Raw genomic sequence first — 14,638 nt, 5'->3', positions numbered from 1 at the left:
AATCTGCCTTTAATAATTACATTTAGTAAAGCTGTATCGAAAATTAGAAAGGCAGAGACTAATGGAAAACTAGATTTTTCACTGAATTAGAAAGCAAGACAATCCATATATTGACAACATTTCAAGTTGAAACAGATCAGGAAAACTGTTTTGGACTGTCTGTGTAAAGAGGCAAACACAGGCCTGATGTGCAGTGGCATCTGCATTTTATACCAGCAGAGAAACTATAAGAGATTTCACGTAAATAAGTGTCTTGAGAGGGGACAGTAGAAATCTGGTTTGGAAGCAAGTCACCTGAGGTTTTTTTAGGCATAGAACCTTTTTCTTCACATTAACAAAAGTCTAGAAAGTGCTAACTTTTCACTGATTAAAATACCGTATAGGCAAGGTGGGAAAAGAGGAAACATGTCTTAATTTCTTTGTTTAGATCTGTGGAAGAATACTTATGAGAGGGTGGTATGTGAGTCAGCTTGTATAAAGGGGGTAGAGGAGCGGAGGTATTGTGTCAGTGTTTAGTCAGTAGTGGGACTTTTCACTAAAAATTTGAATTCCCATTGTAAGAACAAGGGAAAACATGAAAACTGTTTTCAGGCTTCTATCCCTGATATGCTGATATTTTAAATGCCTCTTATTTCAAGCAGGCAGGGGATTGCATGATTGATTGATTGATGTATTAAACTCAATGTGTTCATTAATTACTAGGTATTTTGTGCTACCTCAAAATTCAAAAAATGCCCCAAAACCTAAAGAACTTTGAAATGTATATAGATCTGGCAGTGTAAAAAGATCATTTAATGGTTGTGTATCGTTAGTCAGATGTAAAAGCTTGTGCTTAAAAGATTTGTTTATTCCTTTTTTTTTACTGTTCTGTCTCCTACATTCATTTTCATTCATTATCTGAGCTAGTTTTCATTGATAAAGATTATTGTGGGTATTTTTGGGACTTTTGTAGCATTTTGAGATTGGTCTTTGCTTCAGTTATCTGCTAAATGGACACTGGGCCTAAAAAAAGGTTAACACTTTTAAGTATTTTTGAGGACCCTTATTTTTAACCAACAGTAGAATTCCTCTTACATGATTCACATTAAATAATAGTTTGCTTTGACAGCATAAAGCTTTCTTCTGCTGCATTTTAGAATGCATGCTCAGAATTAGGCATATTTTGCATGTGTGATTTGGATTGGTGTAAATTTATGCAGCATAAATCTTGTGATTTTTATTACACTGTGGATCAGGTTTGATAAACATGAAAAAATAGGTTTGATTATGTAAATTTATACAGTTTATTGAGGTTAAATTCATTTTATGGCGAAATGTTACTAAACTTCTAATTTTTACTATGTCTCATTGAACACAGGTTGATGGTTTGCATGTTTCTGAATGTAGAAAAGGCTTCTTCAGTTAGAAACTTCATCCTAAATCCTAATCATGTAGCACAGGATTAAATAGTAACTTTTTTTATATTAATCAATATGTAATTTTAAGTTAATTGATAGCAATTGTTGGTAATCTGATAGACTTCATCACTAATCCGGCAATTTTTATGTCATATGGAGGACTCCAGTTTTTGCTAGCGTTACAGACAGTGCATACTATAGTGTGCAGTGATAACAGCAGTGAAGCCACTGTTAGGTCACCAGCAACCTGATACATTTCACTTCTGTTCGGAGAACCCATAAAAGCTAATATTTTCCTTGTTTGGAATGGAAATAATAAATGTATAAGAAAGCACTTCAGAAGTCATAGAGGAAATGGAAGGAACCAGAAAGGTGAGGCATGCTTGAGATTCTTTCCTGTCACTAGAATTCCCATAAGAACAAACCAGCATTCTTTGTAATTTGAAAGGAATTTATCAGTTGCAAATAAATTGCTGTTTTGGTAGTAACTTGGACCTAAGGGTCCAAAGTTTTCTGTACCTGGTGGGAAAGATTAAAGACTCTTAAAAAGAAAGACAGCATGAAGCTAATGGGTATTATCTATAATCTTCTATCCCATTAACCTTCAAAATATTGCAACAGGCTCTTCAGAGAAACTTTGCTAACCTGAAGTGCAAATTGCTGCTTGATAACAGAAAACCCAAAAAACTCTAAAATTTGTGAAAGTTGTGAATGTATAACTGAGTCTTCTCAGTGTCTTCCAAAAAATGAGCGTAGAAAAAGAAGCAATTTTTAAAATATTTTTTTCTTTTCCTCCTGCCTTGGAAGGAAATCCTATAGGATCATAGGGTCATTTGGGTTGGCAGGGCCCCATGGAGGTCTAGGCACACCTTCTACCACCGCTGTTCCACACAGGGCTAATATAGATCAGATTCCACAGGGTCATGTTCTATCATGTTTTGACTTTCTCTACTACTTCACTGGGCCCCAGGTCTAGTGTTTTTCTAATATGCACTTTCCAATGAAACTATTAAATAAGCCAGATTTGGATTGAGTGATCTTTGCGTACAGTAATTATTCATTGGTTCTTTAAAAAGAACAGATTGAAGATTTGATAGAAAATGTTTTCAGTGGAAAGAAAGATGTGGGAATAGAATTGTAACAGAATATCCTAATATAATAGAAAGATACGTGTTTAGGGCTTGGACTTTTAACTTCAGGCCTCTGAATTGTGCACAATCTGGATGCTCCTAGTAGCTTTTCCTAAGAACAAACATGAAATAAGTTGTTCAGCATTTCAGGAGCACTTAAATTTTAGATCCAAAGTTTCCAAAGTAACCATGATGTTATTATTTGCCATACTTTTCTGTATGTGTGGTTTTCCTTGTTAAATGTTCTGGTTTTTTTTTTTTTTTTTTTTTTTTTTTAGTTCTTGCCTGGAAGAACACCATAAGGATGTTGTCCTTTGTTCATTTGTTTCTACCACAGCTGGTCATGCATGCTGAGCCAAGTGGACATTCAGTGGGAAAAAGGAGAGTGTGATTGAGTGCTGCAAGTAGGTGTGTGCAGCAGTGTGTGTTGCATTGTGTGAAAAGCTTAAATGGCACTGTGAACAATTAAATTCACAATCCTTTTTGCTTAGCAGTTTGCTTCTTCTCTACTTACCCATTTACTTCTTTCATCCCTGAGCAGGTAATTGGGAATTAAGGGAAGGGAAGGGAAGGGAAGGGAAGGGAAGGGAAGGGAAGGGAAGGGAAGGGAAGGGAAGGGAAGGGAAGGGAAGGGAAGGGAAGGGAAGGGAAGGGAAGGGAAGGGAAGGGAAGGGAAGGGAAGGGAAGGGAAGGGAAGGGAAGGGAAGGGAAGGGAAGGGAAGGGAAGGGAAGGGAAGGGAATATATTGTTTGCATAGGTACTACCCCAGACATATGTTGATGTCAACCTTTGAGGTCCCTAATACAGACCTCTTGACTAAGAGACACTTAGTTTTTTGTCATCCAGCTGCCTCACCAGCTGTGCAGGGAGGGAGAGGAGTACCATGTGTTACCAGTCAGTTTTCAGAGCAAGCAAGTGCAGTGACCTACACTTCTGATTCATACACAGTGGAATTGTATATTCCCTTTAAAAATACAAGAGTGGGAGTATTTCAGACTATAGACCCCTTCTCCTACTCTTCCTTGACCACCTCATTTTAACAGTAATGCAGTATGATGTTTTCAGGTGTTGTTTCCCTGTGCCATAGATTCCTGTCCAGCATCTCTTACACAAAACTTTAAAATGTCCTCCAATTGTTTTTCTGCTTCCTAACTTTATAGCTGCTCCTGAATAGAAAAGTGTTCTATAGGCCTGAAATTTATCCTAACTTTGTGAAGAAGCCATGAGTTTTCAATCAGATCAGACATGCTGTGAAAATAACAGAGCACCAGCAGTGCCTAACTTGTTGGAAAAACTGCATTATGAACATACTCAGTGCAAAGTTTTGTTAGTAGTTAGGCAGTTTTTCAGAAGTTTATGACATGGCCAAATTTTCCTCTCAGATGACTTCCTGGTCTTCTTGTCCACATCTTGGAGAAATTTGAGTGAAGCAGTTTGGGTTTTATTTTGGATTGGCTTTTGAGGTTTTGATTAGGTTTTTTGGCATGGATAATGTAAAAAGTATTTTTCTTTAAGTATGTGTTTGGACTGTCTCAGCTGTAACTTTCTAAAAATATTTTCTGTCTGAATCACATACCTGATACATAAAATCTAAGCCCAAAAATTAAAGGTTGGCAAAACTATAAGTAACCAAGAACAGTCTTGTAATGGAAAATATTATATTATTCTAATTGCTCCTGGCTCTGCCATTGAATTCTGTAATGCATTTTATTAAATTACTTCCATCTCAAGTCCTCTTCAGATTTTCCTGAGATTGTAAAAAGAAAATAACAGTAGTGTGTCTGAGCTGCAGCATGAAACAAGAGGTTGAGGAATTTGTTGGTGCAAGATGAATATCCTCCTTCATTACCCCTTTTAGAATTCTTACCCATGAAAAACAGGCAAGCGAAAGAAAAGGTAAGTAGGGACAGAGGCTGTACAGAAAGATGAGTATTATCTTGCTGAGTCAGTTGGAGATGACTTCTCAGTCACACTTAAGGTAGGGTAAGTTGCATCTTTTTTTTTGCCCTGTAAATAGAAAAGTGACACGTTCTCTAAATATGTAGGAGAATCAACTTTTGCTGCAAATAAAAACTTAGAGTTAATTAGGCATTTGCATGCTTTCTGCAGGGGCACACTGAGTTTCATATTAATAGAGCCTTTGTAACAGAAAAAATACTAGAAAAAGCTATTTATGGCAGCATTTTGTGTGAATAAAAATGACAGAAGTTTTTGTATTCAGTACAAAAGGTAGAACCTAGGAAAATGGGAAAAGGTTTGGACAGGCAAATAGTTTTTGCTAAGTACCTAATAAAGCAAGAAGAAAATTTGAAGCCTCAGAATGAAGGAAGGAGTGATACCTGTAACAGTATCATGTCGTACCTGTAAGACTTCTTAGTGGTATCTTATCTCTAATCTTTTCTTGGTAGTATTTTTGTCAGCTCAGTTTAGGGTTTGAAGCCTTTATGTATTTAAATAGGGAACTTGGTTGGGTATCTGCTGGTGATGAATATCAAATTTTCTAGTAAAATAAATGAAGATTTCTTTCACACCCAAAGTCCAGAACATGAAATGTGACTCATCTTTGAGCTTAAATGAGTGTATGGATTCTATTTCCTCATAATACTGTTTTTAGGTAGATATTAGCTTTTGATATGAAAGTGTTCAAGTCAAGTTTGTTCTTCGGTAGTCTGTGCTAGGCTGTGTCTTCTATGTTTGTCTTCATTGAGGAAAAGGCAGTTGTGGATTTTTGGGTCTGTGATTAGTACTGTTTGATGCTTTGAGTTAACATTTGAGAAGATGGCCACATTGTATTATCAATTCAAGCAACATTCAGCAGTTAAAAACAGCGCAATTTTCTGTCATCCACATCCCATTGTTTTGTTTGCAGTATGTATGCTTTTATTTATGGATTTCCTGCATCAGACTAAATTTATAACTTATTTAAAATCTCTCAGAAATATACTGGATACATAAAACCTTATCTGACTGAATACTTGTGCAGGCATGTAATTAGCTGGTATTTGCTTCACCATCTTCCAAGTGATTGAGAGATCAGTTACAAAATAATATAATATTCACTGAATCAATTTTCATGTTTTTGAAATTATGAATACGTGACTGTACAGCCAGTGTTCTTGGATAGCTTCAATCTTACATTGCAAAATTACTAATAGGATACTTGTATTATATATATATCTTACAGTGGATATTGGTTTGATTAGTATTTTTACTGCCTTTGAAGCTATAGAATCTGTTAACAATTGTACTGGAAGTAGTTCCCATAATTGGTTTAGATGTTGCCTTTTCTCAGACATGGCTGTTTGAGACAAAATCTGTGCTGCCTAAGCTCTTCCACTAATGTCAATGTAGTTCTCTGAAGTGTCTTCGATTTACATGTTTCCTATTGTAAGGAAAACAAGTGAGGAAATAATTTGTTTCTCTTCCTGGTGTTATTTATTTATGTTCAAGTAAAATCCATACCCTGCTCTGAACTTCATGCTCACCTGCTGCCTTTTGTGGTATGCCTGAACCTTGCTGACTGCAGTTCCCATAGACATACCTTGAACAGATCCAGGCTGGCTCTCTTGTCACTGAGCTTTGTCCAAACTTTACAATGAGTTCTGCAGTGTGTGCTGCCCATGCTGCTGCTACTTTTAATGTTGTCATCAGTCCCTGAGCCAGTTTGAATCTGACTCAGGAATATTTGCATTCACTGTGTTCAACAAGCCAACTATATAAATACTCTGTTAGTCACAGCATGTAAATTCAGAAGCTCAAGAACTTAAATCTCAATTTGGGTGCAATATTTTATTTTTTCTGAGCACGGTTTGTGATAGCTGGTGTTGCATTTTATTCAGTAGTTGTGCAGAGTTTGTCACTTCCATTCTCTCTACCTTCCTTGCACATGAAGAAGCATTTGATTTTCTGCAGCTGGATACATTGATAACATCCTGGTAACCTGTTTCAGGTCTTGTCTCAGCCACAGCAGGCATAGTCCAGTAACAAAACTGTCTTAAATCTATTTGAGCTTATTTATTTGTCCCACTTTGACTTACCATTCCAAAGACATTGACCTGGCAAAGGAAACCTTTGCTGAGCAGGATGGCATTCTTTAATGAATTGATGCAGTGCTGATGTTTGAAGCAGTGTTGTTAGTTGCGTGTAAGAGTAATACAGGTGGCAGGCAATTGCAGAGGTAATGAGGTTTCCATTTTGGAAGACAGGCCAATGCCAATTTAGTTGAAGTTTGGATGATTTAACTCTGTGAAAGTAACTGCCTGAAGGTGTTACATGGATCCTGTCTGCTCATCTTCTTATTAGCAGAATAACATATGAGTCCTCCATTTTGGGTCTGAAAATATGATAATCATGGTATTTAAGTGTAATACATGAAGGATATTTGCTAAATTGCATAGACGTTTAGAAAAACAACCTCCTGCTCTTAAAAATTTGCTTGGATTAACTACTTATGTGGTAAAGATGAGCAGAGATTTCTCAGATGGATTACTGCAGAGACCCTAATAAGAAATGATGCAAAGTGGATATACATTATTTTTTCCCCCTGGTATTTAATCACCATGATGAAATGTGGAGCTGATTTTAATAGCTTGTGTGTATGGTATCTTGACTAAATCCTGTTGTGTTTCTTATTAATGTGTGTTTTGTTAGTTGCCAAGAGAGAAAAAGACTAAATTCATGTACTCTGGTAGACATACCATGGAAAATGAGACAGTAGGAAGTCAGTTCCTCTGAAATGCTTATTACCCTGCTGCTAGTATGTATTTTTATGTGTTCTTTGGTACTATTTACATTTCTGTTTGTAAACAAAACATCTGTGCTTTGGAGGAATTAGGTCACCCAGACAGCAAATTCAAGTGCAAACAGAATAACACAGACTCAATATTTCTAGGAAAAAACTTAATACTGTGTCTAACCTCTCACAAAAAGGAGCTTCTTGCTGCTAGTTGGCTGCAATATGTGGGTACTTTCATTGTGGTTAGGAATTGCATCCTGCCCTAGGAAGTGAGAGGATTAATTACAGACTCTCTAGAGAAAATAGCAAATGATTTTATGACAAAATAGAAGATTCCTTATATTTTATACAACTCAGATTTAATCTGTTTCTTGTAAATACACTTCTGGCATCAGTTATTTTTGCAGTATTCAAGAATTTTATCCCAGTTTACTGTTTCTGTTGGAAAGCTAATATTTTCCTTAAAAATGCTCATAGTTTTTCTATTAGTAGAACATCTATGATAAGAGGCATTGAGATGATCCAGATGAGCAAATAGAGCAGATTAGGCTAATCTTATTTTTTGTCTGCATAACTATAGGCTTTAGCATGGGTTGTAAACTTTTTCCTTTTTCAGTAAACTATCAACACATTTTCCCTTAAGTCTGATTGTAAGGAAGTTAGCCTAATAGGTAACCACAGTGACAATTCAGTTTTGAAAGGATGTCTGTCATCTATGTAACAGTTGTCCTCTGCAGGTCCAATAAAGAAAAATGCCAAAAACAGTCAGATCTTGTAGCATCTTGGTTTGGTTACAAATTAGATTTCCATAGCCAGTGTATCATTGGCAAGGGGTAGGTTTTTAGTTTAGAAAGCCAAGTAAGTTATTTTTCAGGAAATGATAGAGAGGTTCCTATGGGATTTTATGAATCATGTGTTTAAAAAAGATTGTTTTAAAGAGAGTTGAAAAAAATCCGAAAACTACTTACTATTATATGTCAACTAGTCTTTCATTCAACAGTGACAGCTCTGTAGAAGCCTCCCTAGAGCTTTCCATGTTATAAGAATTACAAAACTGCCTGACTGGGTTGCAGTATAAATTGTTTTAGTATCTCTTCCTCAAAACCCTAAGAAATATGACAGACACCTCTAAAAGGCTGTTTTCAGGAAGACTATCCCTGAATCCGATGCATGCCTTTTGTACATTATTAATCCCTACTAACACTGCCATTTTACAACTGGAAGAGCCTCATACTGCAGAAGAATGTAGGTGTAGTGCAAGGAAATAATCCTTAACTATTTTATATTGTTGGTGGAAAATGTGAACTGCACTCTGGAAGGTTCTTGAGGAGACTGAAATTTGATTTAAGTAGATACTGGTACCAGTAAAACTGGTAACTGTTAGGGAAGAGAAAACTTTTTAAGTAAACAAGTGTCTGAAGGTTGTATAAATTGGTAAGGAGGCATTTGAATTAGGAGTCACATACATAAGAACAAGTGATTTTTCTTATGTACACATAGGGTTTTTTTTAATTTATTCTTTTTAGCAATGAAAGCCCTAGTTAGATTGCAGTAACATGTGATTTAACAGAAGGAGTCAGTAAAACAACAGACTTGTTCTCTTATGTCAGAATAGAAAATCTATTTTCATATGTTAAAAACAATAAGGCTGTTTTCCAGGCCAGAATGGGTCATGTAACTGCTTCACACAGGCTGGAGCTGTTGGGAATACTCTCTGGAAATCCTACAGTGAACATTTCACTTCTCTGTCATGGTTTTTCTCCCTCACAAACGCTGGACAAAGCAGTGTCATAACTGGATAATATCAAGCTTTCAGTTCCACAGTCAATAATATTGTGTGCTTTTTTCCTTGTGCTGTTACTTAATATTGTATATAGTACTTGGGACTAAGTACAACTGTCTGATTTCATATAACAGACATGACAGTGCTTGGGGTCAGGGAAAGGACTCTGAGTTTAACCCAACTTGTGAGCTGACTTAAGGTGAGATAAGCAAATCTTGTAACTTATAATGCAGTGGGTCTGTGTCTTTGGGGCCCCTCAGTAGAAGTGAAACGTGTGTTGGGCAGAGCTGTACTGCTGGAGGGTGAGGTGCAGGCACGAGGAGCACCTCGTGAGCAGGGAAGTGGAAGAAACTGTGAGGACCAGTGCCCAAATGTCTGCACCAGCTGAGTTGCTCCACTGCAGCGTTCTGCAGCATTCTGCCTGCTCTCATAGCCATCAGGAAAATAATCAGCATGTGTGAGTATGATACCAATGAAGGGTGGGTGACTTCTTAGTTCTGTGCCTGTTTATACGTTCTCTCAACACTCTCAATTCCTTAGGCATTTACTTCTCTTCCTTTACTGCCTCTGGCAGACACTCTTATCTCTTGTTTGGGGCCTACAGAAAAACCACATGTAGCAAACTGGTTTTGTAGGGGCTGTATTGCTTCTTTCTTTACTGTGCCCCAACTCCTTCTCCAGTTCTGCAGCAGAAAGGGGGCCCTTTCCTTATGGGCAGACTGCAGGAGCTCATGTAAGGGCTGCTTGTGTAGAAGAGCAGTTTTCTAAAGAGAGGAGTCAACAGATGTGACTATAAGCAATCCACCTAAGGAATAGAAGGTCTTAAGTCTCAGTAACTTGAAATGGTGGCAATAACCAAAGTAAACACTGGTTGCTAGACAAAGGAGAACTAGAACTGGGGGAATATGTTTGGAGAGCCAAAAGGAGATTTCCCTTGCCTCATGCCTTTGTGGCCCATGTCACCCACCATGTCCTTGAGCTGCCCTGTGCCTGCTACAGAGCTGAATTTTGCTGCCCTGCTTTCCAAAAGATGAAGTCAGAATAAGTTAATGTGTTTTCATTGGGGGAATAGTGAGATTCAGTTTTATCAGGGCTACTCTGAAGTTTGAGTTGGCTCTGAATACTGTCCTCATCTCCGCCTCTGCTGTGGAGGGTATTCAGAAGTATGGAGCATTGCCATGAGGCACTGACACTCCCAAGACACAGAACTGCTGTTGCAGCTACATGCAGCTCTGGTTGCCACCACCACCCAGGTGCTCTTACTGATCATGTAGAATATTGTTTTCCCCTGAAACAGTAGGATGGAAATATGCTTAAAGTTATCTTTTGATCTCTACTATTTTCTGTGGTTTTCTTCCAGTTGTAGTTGTAATTGTAGCACAACCAAGAGAGAAAATGTGCCATTGTCTGAGCAATAATGGAACACTAAACACGTGGAAATCCTATTAGTGTTTCATGGACCATAGCTGTCATTTCATTTGCTCAGGAATTCCTTCTGTATGGCCATGACAAAGGTTTAAGGTTGAGTTTTCTTGACACTTCGAATGCATTAACTGTTCCTCAGACATAAATCTGTCAAGTATACTGAAGCATCTGAAAGGATGTATTTAATTCTGCAAGTAATATATTAAATAGAATTAGAATCAGTAAGCTTGGTCTTGAGAGATAAAAACATGACACTAGAATTTTTTAGAGTCTTCTTTCCTGGTGAATATTAGATAGATGTATCTCCTTTTTGTAAATTTATCTCTGTCTGCTTCTGTTTTTTGTATCTCCTTATTCTAAATGACACTGCCCAAATCTCTCTTTCAACTGTAATTTTTCAAAATATTGCAATTCAGTTTTTCATGTGTAAGTATGCACAGGGTGTTAGGATTAATTTAGTAAATATAGTAAACATAGTAAACTATGTAGCCAACATAATTTCCATGAGTGAATGTGATAGTCATCTGTGTATTTCTTATGTAATATAAAACCTAGCTGAGATGTTTCTACATTTGTTAGTTTTCATCCCTACTCATGGTCAGGTTTATAATTTTTGCCTGCATTTTTTTTGTTAAATTGATCATCATATGATTTTTGGGATTAAATTACTGGAGCTGCATAGTTTTGCATCACATTATCAGATAAAAGATGTCCTTTTGTATCCAATGTACGTATGTGATATATGTAGGAATTGAAGGGGGGCAGTGTCAGTATTACCCACAATACATGATATGCACTTGTGGGCACCTTGGGCAGTTTTTGAATGTCTTATTAATTCCTGTTTTCTTCCATTTGTGCTTTCTGTCTTCGAAATTCACAGTGATACAGTACCAATTTTTTGCCCATATATAATCCACTTTAGTTGCTATGTAGGACTGTAAAGTTTCTGCAACAACAAGCGAAATGTATATGTTCTTCTTGACAGTATTGAAAAAGGACCATTCATTTAGAGGTTTGATAATGATCAGAAACTGATACATTCAGGAAAATGGCAAAATCAGGCATAGTTGCTAACAATAAGAAAAGAAAATGGTTTCCAGGATCTGAATATAATCCATATAATTGGAACAAAGTGAAGAGGAAAAAAAATGATGTGTAAATTTGTTTTATACTCAGACCTGAAAGTTTTTACTATTTTATTAACAAAGACCTTAGGAATTCTTTTTTTTGTTGTTGTTTTTTAATTTTCATCACAAGGTTGATGGTTATGAATTACAGTGGCAGACTTCTTCTAGTTTAAGAAATCAACATTATTCATACTGATATCCAATACAGAGATTTTTGCCCCGTACATTGTTAATGTGTGTTAAAGACTGTTGGAAGAATGCTTTTAATGGGTAATGATCTTCTAGCTGTATGCAGACATTGCTGATAACTATTGTGGCAGCAGCCAAGAACAGTGAGATGTTTCTAGTTTCAAAGTACACATGGAATTTTCTAATTGGTGTCTTAAAATCTGTGGTCCCTTGTGTCCTAGTCAGGGTGAACTGCAAATCGTTCAGTGCAGTGTAATTTCTGGTATTTCAATGACTATGGGAAAAGTATTTTGCTTGATTAATTCAGCAATTAATTCTTGCATTTTTCATTTAACTATCTGTCACTTATAAAAAGTAATGTATTTTTTCAGAGTTATCTGTTCAAGGAACATGAATATTTTTATTAGAAAAGTAATTTCCTAGCCCTGTTGCAAGTTTCTCCCCATAGTTCTTCTGTCTTTATTTTGGCACTTTCATCTACGTTCACCAGTTTCCTTATATTGTTTTTCTGCCAGGGCCTGCAATTGCACAGTTAACTGTGTGCAAGATTTGCTTATAGCTATTTTTTATCCATTAAGAGATCCTGTCTCTCTCTCTCAACTAAACGTATTTTTTGTCTTTCACACAAAGCCATGTCATTTTATGAAATAGTGTCACAGAAACTAATTTATATGTTTTAGTTTGCTATTGTGAAGTACGATCTGGTAAATAGTGAGGAGGCAAACTTGGAACTTAGGCAGTCTGGGTAAAGTCATACAATCGTACAAGTTTTTCTGCATTACAAGTTACTTTACAGTTTAATATTTAGATTTAAATGAAGCAAAAATATTTCTGGGTTTGGGTTATCCACTTATTTATCACAAATTTCTTTATATTTCTGTAGTCTAGGAGCTACAGCAAGTAGATTAGAAACATCATTTGCACATTTTTGTTTTCAAACAGTGTTTTGTTTTCAAGCATTTCAGAGTTGTTGTTGGCTTTGTAAATTTTAGGTGTCTCCTAAAGCTGGATCTGAGGCCTCTGGTGGTGAAGGGCAAGTTAAAGCCTTTACATTGGTGGAAGGAGTTGAGGGTATAAGGGTCTGTCTGTATTTTGAAATAACATTACTTAACATGCTAAGCTATGCTTCTCTCTTTCACCTTCTGTGAAAGTAACAGTCAAATATATTGTTCAATGTCATGATAGCAAAAATTATGAAACTTAGTAAAACTGTTACTAAAACAGGAGGAAGAATAAATGTAGCATCGTTTTTGGTGTTCTGAAATCATTTAAGTGGTTCCTTAACCCATGATGAAACATAGAACAAAACAGGTACATGCTTTGAAAAGAAGGTCCACATAGGGATCTGTATTTCATTTCATATAAATCCAAATGTTCTCCATTATGAAAAGACAATTGTGTAGATTTCAAGGGACAGATACTTCTCTGAAGACACACATATGAATAAAATAAAAATGGAACTGCACATGCCAACCTGTGATTTGCAAGAAAGTTACCTGCCATGGGAGTGCTTATAGCTGAGGCAGGAGTCCCTTAAACTTCTCCAAATTGCCTGGCAAATCCTGTAGCCAACAGAAGTGTTAAACTTAAAGTGGTGAGTGGCTTTTAGCTGACTGAGGTGTAAGTGGATGTTATAAGTTCCTCGTAACTTCTTGAGATTTAATACCAAGTAAATACAAAACTGTTGCAACACCTTAGCCAGAGACCCATGATCACTTTTCAATAAACTACTTTCATATTTTGTTATCCATTCCTTCCAACAAATAATCCTTAAAATGCCTTTGTTCTTGTGCAATCCAAAACAGATGGCTCCTTGCAGAACTGTATCTTTCATGTAGTGTGTAGAATATTAAATGTAAATTTTTCTCTCATTTAGTTATTATGTTAAGTCTTAAATAAAGCAAAGTATCTACATTGATTTTCCTTTTCATATGATACTCTTTACAACTCTGAACTTAAAGTTGTAGGGTGCCTTGGATTTTTTTCATGTGTGTAGGAAAATTGTTTAATAGCCACTGGCTGTTCTTCCAGAGTAGTCCAAATAGATAGGGGTGGGGGGAAGGGGGGGAGGTGTAGCGTGAGAAATCAGTGCACCCAAATAAGATCATCTGCTCATACTGTTAGGACACAGACACAGGCCTATTCAAAGATGCAGAATGTAGCACAGGTTATTACAGCAACCCAAACAAAGTTTGTTAATGTAAATATTGGTGTAATGACTGTGGTCCTATCCATACTGCATTCAAACAAAGGTTGAAGCATTTCAGTCTGGATTAAATAAAATGCTGTCTGTTTTTAATGTTGTTTGGTTAGCCAGTGGAAACCATAGCATTTTGTCCTGTTTGAAAGGCAGGTTCTAGTGGACAATAGAAAGTGTTTATCTAGTATGATATGTCAGTGTTTGCACTGATCAACGTTAGCTGGGCATGTTGTGACGGAAAACCCTTTTTTCTGCATTCAGGCATAAACACTATTTGCAAATTTATTTCAAAGAACATTTTATTTGGCTAAGTTTTGGGTCTTGATGTGATCATCTGTGCTGAACATTGTTTCTCATTGTCCTGAAGATAATTATTTCCAGCATTTTCTGGGCAAAACAGAAAACAAAGAACTCCTGGATAGAACAGGCACCTTTTCTGTATTACTTCTCTGCCAATTTTGTCTCCATTTAATAGACCATATTTTCTTGAGTACCTCAAAATATTTCTCGTCACTTGCCCTCAAAACTGACCCGCTGACCTGAGAATCAAGAAAATGTCATGTTAGTGACTACTAATTAGTGGATCCAGAGAGTTGCTTCTCCTGGCCTTTCAACCTTCCAGAGGCAGCAACAAAAGCTGTCACATGTATCA

At 36.6% G+C, this 14,638-nt stretch overlaps 1 protein-coding gene across 1 annotated transcript in view; it reads left to right on the top strand.

The window, feature by feature from the left end:
• SNX24 (sorting nexin 24) overlaps window positions 1-14,638 on the top strand; it is an 88,727-nt gene that overhangs the window by 29,886 nt on the left and 44,203 nt on the right. The window lies entirely within an intron of this gene.

This window comes from Lonchura striata, chromosome Z (assembly GCF_046129695.1).
Source record: "Lonchura striata isolate bLonStr1 chromosome Z, bLonStr1.mat, whole genome shotgun sequence".
Classification (NCBI taxonomy): Eukaryota; Metazoa; Chordata; class Aves; order Passeriformes; family Estrildidae; genus Lonchura; species Lonchura striata.
This window is presented reverse-complemented; position numbering and strand designations above follow the sequence as displayed.